Raw genomic sequence first — 11048 nt, 5'->3', positions numbered from 1 at the left:
CCAGATCAGCTGGGAGAAAGAATTTAATCAGAAAAATGTGAATGATAATTGGGAATCATTTAAGAACACCTTACTAAGTGCTCCAAAAGCTCTAATCCCACAACTGAGGAAGTAAACTGTGTTGGTTAAAAAATGACCTGGTTAAGAGTGTAAGTAAAGGCAGCTATAAAAAAATTATAATAAAATATTTTAGAGAGAGAGAGAGAGAAATGGGGGGAAAAAGGGGAACTTGGTAGTAATGAATATAAATCAAAATTAGGAATAGTAGAAAATTAATAAGGGAAGCAAAGGAGCACAAGAAAAAATCCATGGCTGGCAGAGTTAAGGACAATTGGAGGAAGTTTTATTATATTAGGTATATATAGAAGTATATTCAGTAAAAAAAAAAAGAATCCTCGCAATGGTATTGGTCCATTACTAAATGAAAGTGACAGAATTGTCAATAATAATGCAGAAAAGGCATAAGTGTTCAATAAATATTTCTGTTCTGCATTTGGGGTGGAGGGGAAACAGATGATATAGTCTCATATGGTGATGACCATACTCTTTCCATTCCACTACTATCTCTGGAGGATGTTACTAAAGTTAGATGTTTTTAAATCAGCAGGTCCAGATAACTTGTATTCAAGAGTTGTGTAACAGCTGGCTGAGGAGCTGGCTGGACCATTAATGTTGATTTTAAATAGATCTTGGAGCACTGGAGAAGCTCCAGAAGCCTGGAAGAAAGTTAATGTTGTGACAATTTTTGAAAAGTGTAAATGGGATGACCCAAGTATTTATGGGTCTGTCAGGCTGACACCAATCCCAAGCAAGATAATGGAGTGGCTGATATGGGACTTAATCAAGAATTACAGGAGGGTAATGTAACTAATATAAATCAGAATAGGTTTATGGAAAATAGATCCTGTCAGACTAACTGTATCTCTCTCTCTTTTTTTTTTTTTAATGAAATTACAAGTTTGGTTGATAAAGCTAATAGTGTTGATGTAATATACTTAGACTTCTGTAAGGAGTTTGACTTGGTGCCACAAAACTTTTTAATTAAAAAAACTAGAAGAATAAAACATTAACATGACACTCATTAAATGGATATAAAACTGACTATACAATAGGTCTCAAAATGTAACTGTAAGTGGGGAATTGTCATGGAGCAGATGTGCTTCCAATGGCATCCCACAAGGACTGGTTCTTGGCCTCAAGCTATTTAACATTTTTATCAATGACCTGGAAGAAACATTAAATGATTACTGATGAACTTTGCAGATGATGCAAAAATTGGGAAGTGGTAAATAATGAAGACGACAGGTCACTGATTCAAAGTAATCTGGATTGCGCAGTAAACTGGGCGTAAGCAAACAATATGCATTTAAATATGGCTAAATTTATACATCTAGGAACAAAGAATGTAGACCATTCTTACAAGATGTGGGACTTTATCCTGGGAAGCAGTGACTCCAAAAATGATTTGAGCATCATGGTAAATAAGCAACTGAAACTTCCAATCTGACGCTGGCCAAAAGAGCTAATGCAATCCTGGGATATGTAAACGGGAATCTCAAGGAGGAGTAGAGAGGTTATTTTACTGGTGCAACTGCTGCTGGAATGCTGGGTCCAGTTTTGTTGCCCACAGTTCAAGAAGGATATTGATAAATTAGAGAGATTTCAGACAAGAACCTCAAGAATGATTAAAGGATTTAAAAACATACCTTATAGTGATAGGTTTCAGAGTAACAGCCGTGTTAGTCTGTATTCGTAAAAAGAAAAAAGAAAAGGAGTACTTGTGGCACCTTAGAGACTAACCAGTTTATTTGAGCATGAGCTTTCGTGAGCTACAGCTCACTTCATCGGATGCATAGCATATCGTGGAAACTGCAGAAGACATTATATACACACAGAGACCATGAAACAAAACTTCCTCCCACCCCACTCTCCTGCTGGTAAAGTGATCTTCAAGTAGGGCCATTTCCAGCACAAATCCAGGTTTTCTCACCCTCCCCCCCCCACACATACAAACTCACTCTCCTGCTGGTAATAGCCCATCCCTCTTTGAAACCTCTCTTTGTAATGCGCATGATAATCAAGGTGGGTCATTTCCAGCACTAATCCAGGTTTTCTCACCCCCCCCCCCACACGGTGTATGTATCCACATACAGTCCTGGGTAAACAATAAGCTTTTGATGTAAACTTCAGTTTTCTAAACCTCACGGGTAACTAATTTATCCATTAGGTAGTCTATCACAAACTTCAAAGAGACATACAGACAATGACATTATTTCACCCAAGATTCATCTAAACATTAACATTCCCTTTTGATCTCTGAATTAATAGTTATAGTGACAGATAGGAACTCTCTGTTTACATGGCTAATGTTTATCAGAACACACAGACAATTGGTATCACTTCTAACTTCTAACTATATAGGTTTGCATTTCAGAGTTCTAGCCAATCTAACGTTGAATGGACCTCATTACTATTTGCATGCTTTCTAACCTGACTTTAAAGGTTAGCTTTGTATTATTGGTTTCAGAGTAGCAGCCATGTTAGTCTGTATCTGCAAAAAGAAAAGGAGTACTTGTGGCACCTTAGAGACTAACAAATTTATTTGAGCATAAGCTTTCATGAGCTACAGCTCACTTCATTCGATGAATCCAGTGAAGTGAGCTGTAGCTCACGAAAGCTTATGCTCAAATAAATTTTAGTCTCTAAGGTGCCACAAGTACTCCTTTTCTTTGTATTATACTTTTTGTATAAGATTTGTTGCAATTATATAACTGTGGTAGCAATATAACTGTGGTAGCAACTGTGGTACATGATTATATTTTAATTAGACAATATCGCAACTGCTGAATCTGTTTTAGGCCCCAATCTAGGATAGTACTCAAGTGCATGCTTAAAACCATTCTTGTTCAGGACAGCACTCAAGCACATTCTTAATTTTTAGCATGTGCTTACGTATCATTGATGGGACCTAGTGCTTAAGTGTTGTCCTGTACCCAGGATGCTTCCCAGAACAGGGGCCATAGTGCACACACAGAGCTGAGACTGAAAAAGTCCAAAGAGGAGGAGAATACAGAGGTACTACATACTTGCATATTGCTGATGTTTATTGTGCCTGCCAAAAAGAGGGAATGTGACTGAACTATTCAGAAATAAGGAAAGGAGTACTAGTGGTACCTTAGAGACTAACCAATTTATTTGAGCATAAGCTTTCGTGAGCTACCGCTCACTTCATCACTTCATCTCTAAGGTGCCACTAGTACTCCTTTTCTCTTTGCGAATACAGACTAACACGGCTGCTACTCTGAAACCTGTCAGAAATAAGGGTGGAAGAGTGAAAATTGACTTCTCTGCTTTTCACCATGGCCTGTTATACAATACTACTTTGTGGAGTCTTCCTGCCAATAATCTCAAAATGGTTTGCAAACATTTAATGATTTAACTCCCATAAGTGTATGTAAAATAAAGAACAAGTGTTCATGCAGTGAAATTAATGGCACATAATTTTAGGCAGATAAACGGAAAAAATAGTGCATACAGTATCGTAGACCTGTGGAATTCAATGCTTCAAGAGGTTAGATCAAATACTGTACTGGAGTTTAAAAAAAGCAGGGACTTGTATAACTGTGACAGGGTGTACCTGGCCCTTCAAAGCTCCCTGTTTGAGGCCTCATGGTCCCACCCCGCCCAGGAAAGGCTCAGTAAAGGTGGGTTCAGACAAATACATAGATACTAAGACAAATACACTTCGTGTCTCTTCTTGACTCTCTAACGATACAGGCCTACATGTCAAGGATTCTAGTACCTTGGCTTTGCTAACTATCTACAAACAATGGCCCTGTTGTTCATTTCAGTACTCTTCTAATATGTCCTTAAGGGTTGCTTTCAGGTCAACCAGCCTGCTGCTAGAGCATTTCTCACATGCAGCCACTAGCAGATTTTTTTTGCAGCTACAACAGCCTCCAAAGCATGGGTGGAGATTGGGGGAGTGGCATGGGATGGCGTCGCCCTGACAAACTGTATACATTGATAGTGGGTGGGCACAATTAAAATGTTTGGGTGCCCCCCGAATAGCTTGAGTCTCAGCCCTCTGTACAGGCCCCTCCCCTTACAATCAGTTTCCCCTCCTGGAAAGCAACAGCTCCTCCCTGCAGCGCCCAGCTGTTGCTTCTGAATAGCTGTTACCAAGGGCAGCGAGGTGTGCTGCCTTGGTGTTTGCACTGGTGCTGCCAGCAGGGATTGGTGCCTTGTAGTGCGCAGCCTCTTTAGGGGCTCCAGGCAGCACCTCTGAAGACATGCGGGGCTGGTGTGCTTGGCTCTCGCTGAAGGACTGTGGGAGGCAGGGACAGAGAGAAGGTTTGTCAAAGTGATCATCAGCAAGAGTTGGTGCTGCACTCTGCGGCCACCAAAAAAATTGTTTTGAGAACCCCAAATTAAGAGTGGCATCAGTGAGAAGCCAGTTAGCACAATAGATATCATTATTACAGCAGGACTCCTAAAGGCACAGTAACACAGAGCAAATTCACTAAAATGAAGGAACAGTTCTGGCCTGTTTGCTCATTTCCATGTAAAGCATTCAGGCTACTGCTTCCAAAAGACATGAAGGAAAAAGTAAGTGATTGTAGGAAGGAGGACCAGATGATCAAGAGTTCTTGTTTGCTTAATGCGTGTGGCCCCAGGGAAGGGAGTCGGAATCTCTAAAAGTGAGTGGACATGAGGAAAAGTAATGCAGCTCTAATTAAAGAAATTTTCTTTGATAGAACGTTGAACAGTCTCTCTGAGTTAATGTAATATGAGAGTGATTAGTTTGTACAGAATGGAGAAATGCAACAAAGAAAAAACATAGAGCAAGAAAATGATTGAGAGCATGAAGTCCATTGGCGTTTGTATGCTGTTTCAGAAGTAAAAGACTCCATTTATTCATCTCCTGTGTGTGCTTGAGTTAGGTGTGTGAAACTGACTCAGAGATGCTTGGTATTTGCAGAAGGTAATAATCAGGTAAGAGGAGCTCTGTGCAGTTGGAGAGCTTGTCTTTTTCGCCAACAGAAGTTGGTCCCACCTTGTGGGTTACAGACATTTTGACGATGTTTGTCAGGGAAACAAAAAAAGTTATCGCCTCCAAAACTCAGGAATCATCAGTTTCACCAAAGCCAAAATGAAAAAGCAGATTAGAACTGTGCATCAGCAAAAGTCACACACAAGTGTCAAGATAATGTCTCCCATTCTTGAATAATCAAACAATTTTTTTTTTACTATAAAGGCTTCTGTTTAAAAAAAAAAAAATTAAAAAATCCCTTCTCTGATGCTATTGAGGGTATGATTGTTCCCCGTATGGCTCAATGCTCTGCACCTCACCGTGGAAGCTTTTAAAGTATTGTAGCAGACATTACAATGTATTGACATTACAAAAAGCTGAACACCGCATGAATTAAGCACATGATTAGTTCAGAAAAAGCAATGTGATCACTTTTAACAAATCAGTGTTAATATTTCAGATTGTGTAACTTCATTTTTGTTTGAGATGATTAGTATATTATTAATATACTTATGTAATCATTTCTGTAAATTACTCCAAGCTGTAAAGCAAAGCAAAATAAACGTACAAGAAGTCAATGTCGGTCCATAAAGTGGCCAGCAGGGGATGCAGTAAGAGCGCAATGGCTACACTTTCCTTTTTCACTGAAACAAAACCTTATAAACACATACCGTATGTCCCCAGCTCCTTACTACTCAAATCCCCAGTAGGATTAAATATCATGCTTGTGTATCTGGTGATGCTAAAAACAGCTAAAATGTTTCAATGGAGAAATTATATAAATTGTATAAGTTTTCTCCTCCATTCCCACCCCCAGAACACAGTTAACCTTACATTTGTGAAGTTAATGACATTGATTAGGTTGGAATGTTGTCTTTTAGAGTTAAGAATCAACTCTTATCTTAATTGTGGTGACAGAGCTAGCCTTCCTTCATGGAGGGAAAGGAAGATTGCCCCAAAGCAGGTGGAGAGAAAGATAAGGCTTCATTTTTGTCAGTTTTGTAGCCTTCCAGGATGAAATACACTGACGAAAAAGCAAATTATTTTTAAGCTACCAGTTCTCCAGCTATGGTGAAGTCAGTACAGTGTAAGTATTATGTAATGGAGATGCAATTGTTATAAGACATGATTTGGATAGATTATTTAAACACAAGTATTTCTCTGTCACTGGATAACACTGACAAATTACTGCAGCGCAAGTTCATTCATTTGATAGGTTTGATATTCCAAGTTATTTTTAGAACAAATAATATGAAATTTTTCCTAAGCAGTACATACAAAGATATTGTGCACATAAATCCTTACATTTAACAGATATTTTTGTCAGAGATTTTCCTATAAATAACATACAATTGAGAAATACCTGTATTTACAATGGAATATTAGGCACAGCCCTTATAATATCACTTTGTATATAAATATTAACTCTTGTTGTACAGGGAGTTTGTCTCGTCTATACTCAAATGCATCGTTGTAAATTTGGTTACAGAGGGCCTGATTCTGTATTCTTGAGAATCAAGTGAATAATCCCACAACTAGTACAAACTGATATTTTTCACTCTTCAGAGTATATCATCCTACAAGAAACTGGAGCGTGTTTAAAAAAAATGGGATCTCTTCTGAAACATTGAGTTTAATCTAGAAAGCCTTAGTTGGGGAGAAAAACGAGTTTTGCCTAAGAAAGAGCTTCTGGGTTTAGCCTATTGAATCTATAGACTGTTAGTGAAAGGCATTATTACATGGACACCTGAGTGCTATAGTAGTTCTGTATGTGGAACTCCACTGAAGTCAGTGGGGAGTTTTCAGTGTGTTCCAACTGCAGTTTCAGGTTCCCCCCCCGAAAAGCTGCTTTTTTCATTGAGAAGACATGCAGCCAGTAATAGTCAACCAGGGAGGCAAGTCTCAGAATCTCTCTTATTCAAGAGGCGTATAATGAATATGACTTTACATTTTAAAGTTTATGTTGGGGAACTTGTTACCTCAGATCGTGGCATGTAGAGTTTTCACCTAGGTTATTAATTTGAGTCAGGTACAGGCTGGCAATGACTGAAAGTAGTTGCTGTTTAATGACAGTTCAATGGCTGATGAGAAAATAAGTTAGTGGTTTGTCTACTTCCAGTTCGACAGTTGTCCACATCACAGCTAACACAAATTGGCACCATTGTTCGAACATAGGCACAGAGCCAGAGGACTGAACTAGCCCCCTCCTGACAGAGGTGACCTCCAGAACAGAGAACTCACAGGCAGAGCTGTGTGTGAAAGTTTTCAGTACTGCTTTCCATGCTATCCCTTTGTGGTGGATAACCAGAAGACCTAATTTTTCAGGATCATTAAATTGGTACTTTACACAGTCATTAAACATTAAATTTAGAATGTTCTTTGGTGTCTTTTTTTTCTTGTGGGAGCAAGATGATATGGGGGAAGATACCTAATTATTTGAGTAGTTACATTACTATCAAACACACATGATAATGTTGCCAGTGTGTCTTGCATGGTGAGATATAATTAGTTCTTTTTTTACCTTACACAAACACAGGTTCTCAAGTATTTTTTATCAGTAACCTGGAAGAAAACATAAAACCATCACTCATAAAATATGCAGGTGCCACAAAGAATGGTGAAATAGGGCCTGGTCTACACCGTGGGGGTAAGTCGGCTTAAGTTACGCAACTCCAGCTACATGAATAATGTAGCTGGAGTCGACGTAGCTTAGGTCGACTTACTGCGGGATCTACACCGCACTGGGTCAATGGGAGAAGCTCTCCCGTCAACTTACCTTATGCTTCTCATTCCGGTGGAGTACCGGAGTTGACGGGAGAGTGATCTGCGGTCGATTTAACGGGTCTTTACTAGACCCGCTAAATTGACCCCTGGTGCATCGATCGCTGCAGCGTTGGTAAGTGTAGATATACCCTAAGTAAGGATGCAGACAGGTCACTGATGTAGAGCAGTCTGGATCACTTAGTAAGCAAACGTATTTAATGCAGCTAACTCTAAATGTATACATCTAGGAACACAAAATGCAGGCCATACTTTGAGAATAGGGGACTCTATTCTTGGAAACAGTCACTCTAAAAAAACTCTTAGGGTCATGGTGAGTAATCAGCTGAACATGAGCTCCTAGTGCAATGCTGTGGCCAGAAGGGCAGTAAGACTAAATGAACCCAGTGATCCTTTCTGGCAGTAGAATCTATGAAATATCATTTACAATATAGAATGTCAAAGTCAGCCACAATCACTCCCTTTCATGGCTGCTAAGGTTTTTTCATCCCTATTGGTATCTTTTGCCAAATGAGGGCAGCTGGGTATGATTTACTAAAGTCTATCATTAAATGCTTCTCTCATGTGACAACCATGACAGTGACTACACAGATAGTCATATACAGTAACTCCTTGCTTAACGTTGTAGTTATGTTCCTGAAAAATGCTACTTTAAGTGAAATGATGTTTAGTGAATCTAATTTCTCCCACGCACATTGCCCCTTTAAATACACTGATCCCACTCTAAGTAAACTGCCTTTTTAAGTAGATCAGCAAGTTGAGACTGCAGCTGCTGTCAGCAAGCTCCCTCAGTCCTGAGCCCGTCATGTCCCCACACTGCTCTGTGGAGATGGGGGGGAGGGGGACACCCTGACATTAGCCCTCCTCTTCCCCCCACCCACCCCACGCACATCAAGCAGGAGGCTCCCGGGAGCAGCTCCAAGACAGAGGGCAGGAGCAGCACAGGGCAGTGGGCGGAGGGATACCTGAACTGCCCGGCAATTCATAGCCTGCTGGGCAGTTGCTGCACAAGGAACTTAGGGGAGCTGATAGGGGGGCTGCCGGTCCACCCTGGTTCCAAGCCCCCAACCAGCTAGCTGCTCTTCCTGCAAGCAGTGGATAAAGCAGGCGGCTGCCAAACAATGTTATAAGGGAGCATTGCACAACTTTAACCGAGCGTGTTCTCTGATTGATCAGCAACGTAACAATGAAACAACGTTAACTGGGATGATGTTAAGCGAGGAGTTACTGTATGACCAGATTCCAATGGGCTTTTATGCTAGTGAGGTGGGAGGGACAAGGATATCTTTTCACCTTGCTTGGCCCATGTAAGGATTACGTTTTCAAAGGCATGTTATTTCTTTATCATTCTTTGCTTTATTATGAGAGCCCCTAGAAGATAATTTTTTTTTTGTATTGTCACTGTTAGTATGCAAGGCCTGGTCCTCTGATTCGGAACAGCAAAATAGGAAGAATTTCCTTTCTACACGTTCTTCTGGTTGCATGTTTTGTTTTTTCTGTTGGAGGAGACTTGGTGTGTAAACTACTCCATACCAGCTGCTATACTAACATAACTGTTAAGGTAGAAGGATTATGCAATGTGAAATTCCCTCCCTCTGCATAAAGTCAATCTAATGGAACTTTCTCTCAGGAACTCCCTGCTTGAAAACATGGAAACCCTCCCTCTAATCTAGAAGGAGACTTCAGGGCTACTGTGTCACCCTCTCTAGGCAGCAATTGGCTGGAAAGCATGGGTTTCCAGGTTGTTTGGTACGTATAATTGTTTATCCTCTGGTCCCTTCAGGGCCAATCTCCAAACTGCCCTTCTGTGCTAGCCTATTCAGGGGTGACATGAAGACCACCTCCATGGGTGCAAAGACCTAGTACACAATCCCTCCATTCATAGGCTTACCAGAAACATTTAATAGCACAGAGTACATGTTGGGTGACACTCTGGTGAGATTTTACTATATAGAATTGTGCATGTCATTCCAATGCAAGGGACATTTAAAATCCTGTGAATAGAAATACAACACACTTCCGTTGTGAGGATCAGTCTGGGACTTTCTTGTTCCAAATAATCACTGTATGCACATCTGTAAAACTCCTTGAGTCAGGCAGGATTGTTAGAAGCAAAATCAACATCTTGCTGGATAAAACAAGTTCTCTATGACATTTTAATTCCAAGGCAGATCAATAAATCATAATTGCCTTGAATTGGCAAGTCTACATGCTGTAAGTTTTTTTGTTTGTTTTGTTTGGTGTTTTAGCATCAGCTGAAAGGCACTCAAAAGTGCAAAATTCTCTTCTGACTTCGGGAGTTCAAAGAAAATTATTTCCAATCTGAACCGATCAGCAGATGTAAGTCTGATTACTATAAGCAAGGGGTAAACACTTAAGAGCTGGTTTATGGAAAGCAGGATCAATCTATCTAGAAAATGAAATGATCACTGCAAGCAATATTGTTTGCATACCAAGTTTCATAATATATGAGGTGGGGGTCTACATATGCATTAAGCAGCCTTCCTTTCCTCTTTCAAATCCTTCCTTAAAACTTACTACTTTGACTTAGTCTCCCAGCGCGATCTCTTTGGCAATGTCCTAATCTCAAGCCTGAAATAGAGTTGTATGTGTTGTAATTATCTGAGGACCTGACTTCAGTGGATGTTTGATGTCTGGATTAGGTGCTTCCTTATTGCCTGATTCTTCAAATCTTTGCAAGAGCAGTCCTACTGACTCTAAGGGGTCTTCAGTGGGGCTACTTACATAATTAGGACAACTTATATAATTAAGGGTTTGCATGATTAGTCTTTCATACTAGTGGTGAGTATTTCTCCTTGCCTTCCTAAGGCATTATTTATTGTATAAATAACTAATGTTGTTTTCTTCTTTGCTGGTGGCAAAAATGTTCAAGATTTGAAGAACTGCTGTGTATAGATTTACATGAAATACTTTGTTTTTAACCCAAAGTCCTTACGTCATAGGCTAACGTGCCATCAGCAGGATTTGTATGACAAAAGGTGCATTAATCTGGTTCAGAATGATACATATAATTATGATGTAAATATGCAATGTTTATAGGCAGCAGAAATTACAACAAGACAGACTTTTAAAGATTATGCTTTATAATATTGTTTGTCAAAATAATGCCAATAGACAGAAAACCTCTGAAAAATAACTTTATTATCCTAAATATAGTTGCATTATGCTAGAAGTATCTCATTTCATTTTAGTCAATCAGTATTCTCCACACACA

The sequence above is a fragment of the Natator depressus genome, chromosome 10, assembly GCF_965152275.1.
Source record: "Natator depressus isolate rNatDep1 chromosome 10, rNatDep2.hap1, whole genome shotgun sequence".
Classification (NCBI taxonomy): Eukaryota; Metazoa; Chordata; order Testudines; family Cheloniidae; genus Natator; species Natator depressus.
The sequence above is the reverse complement of the archived record's forward strand: the minus strand, read 5'-3'. Positions refer to the sequence as shown.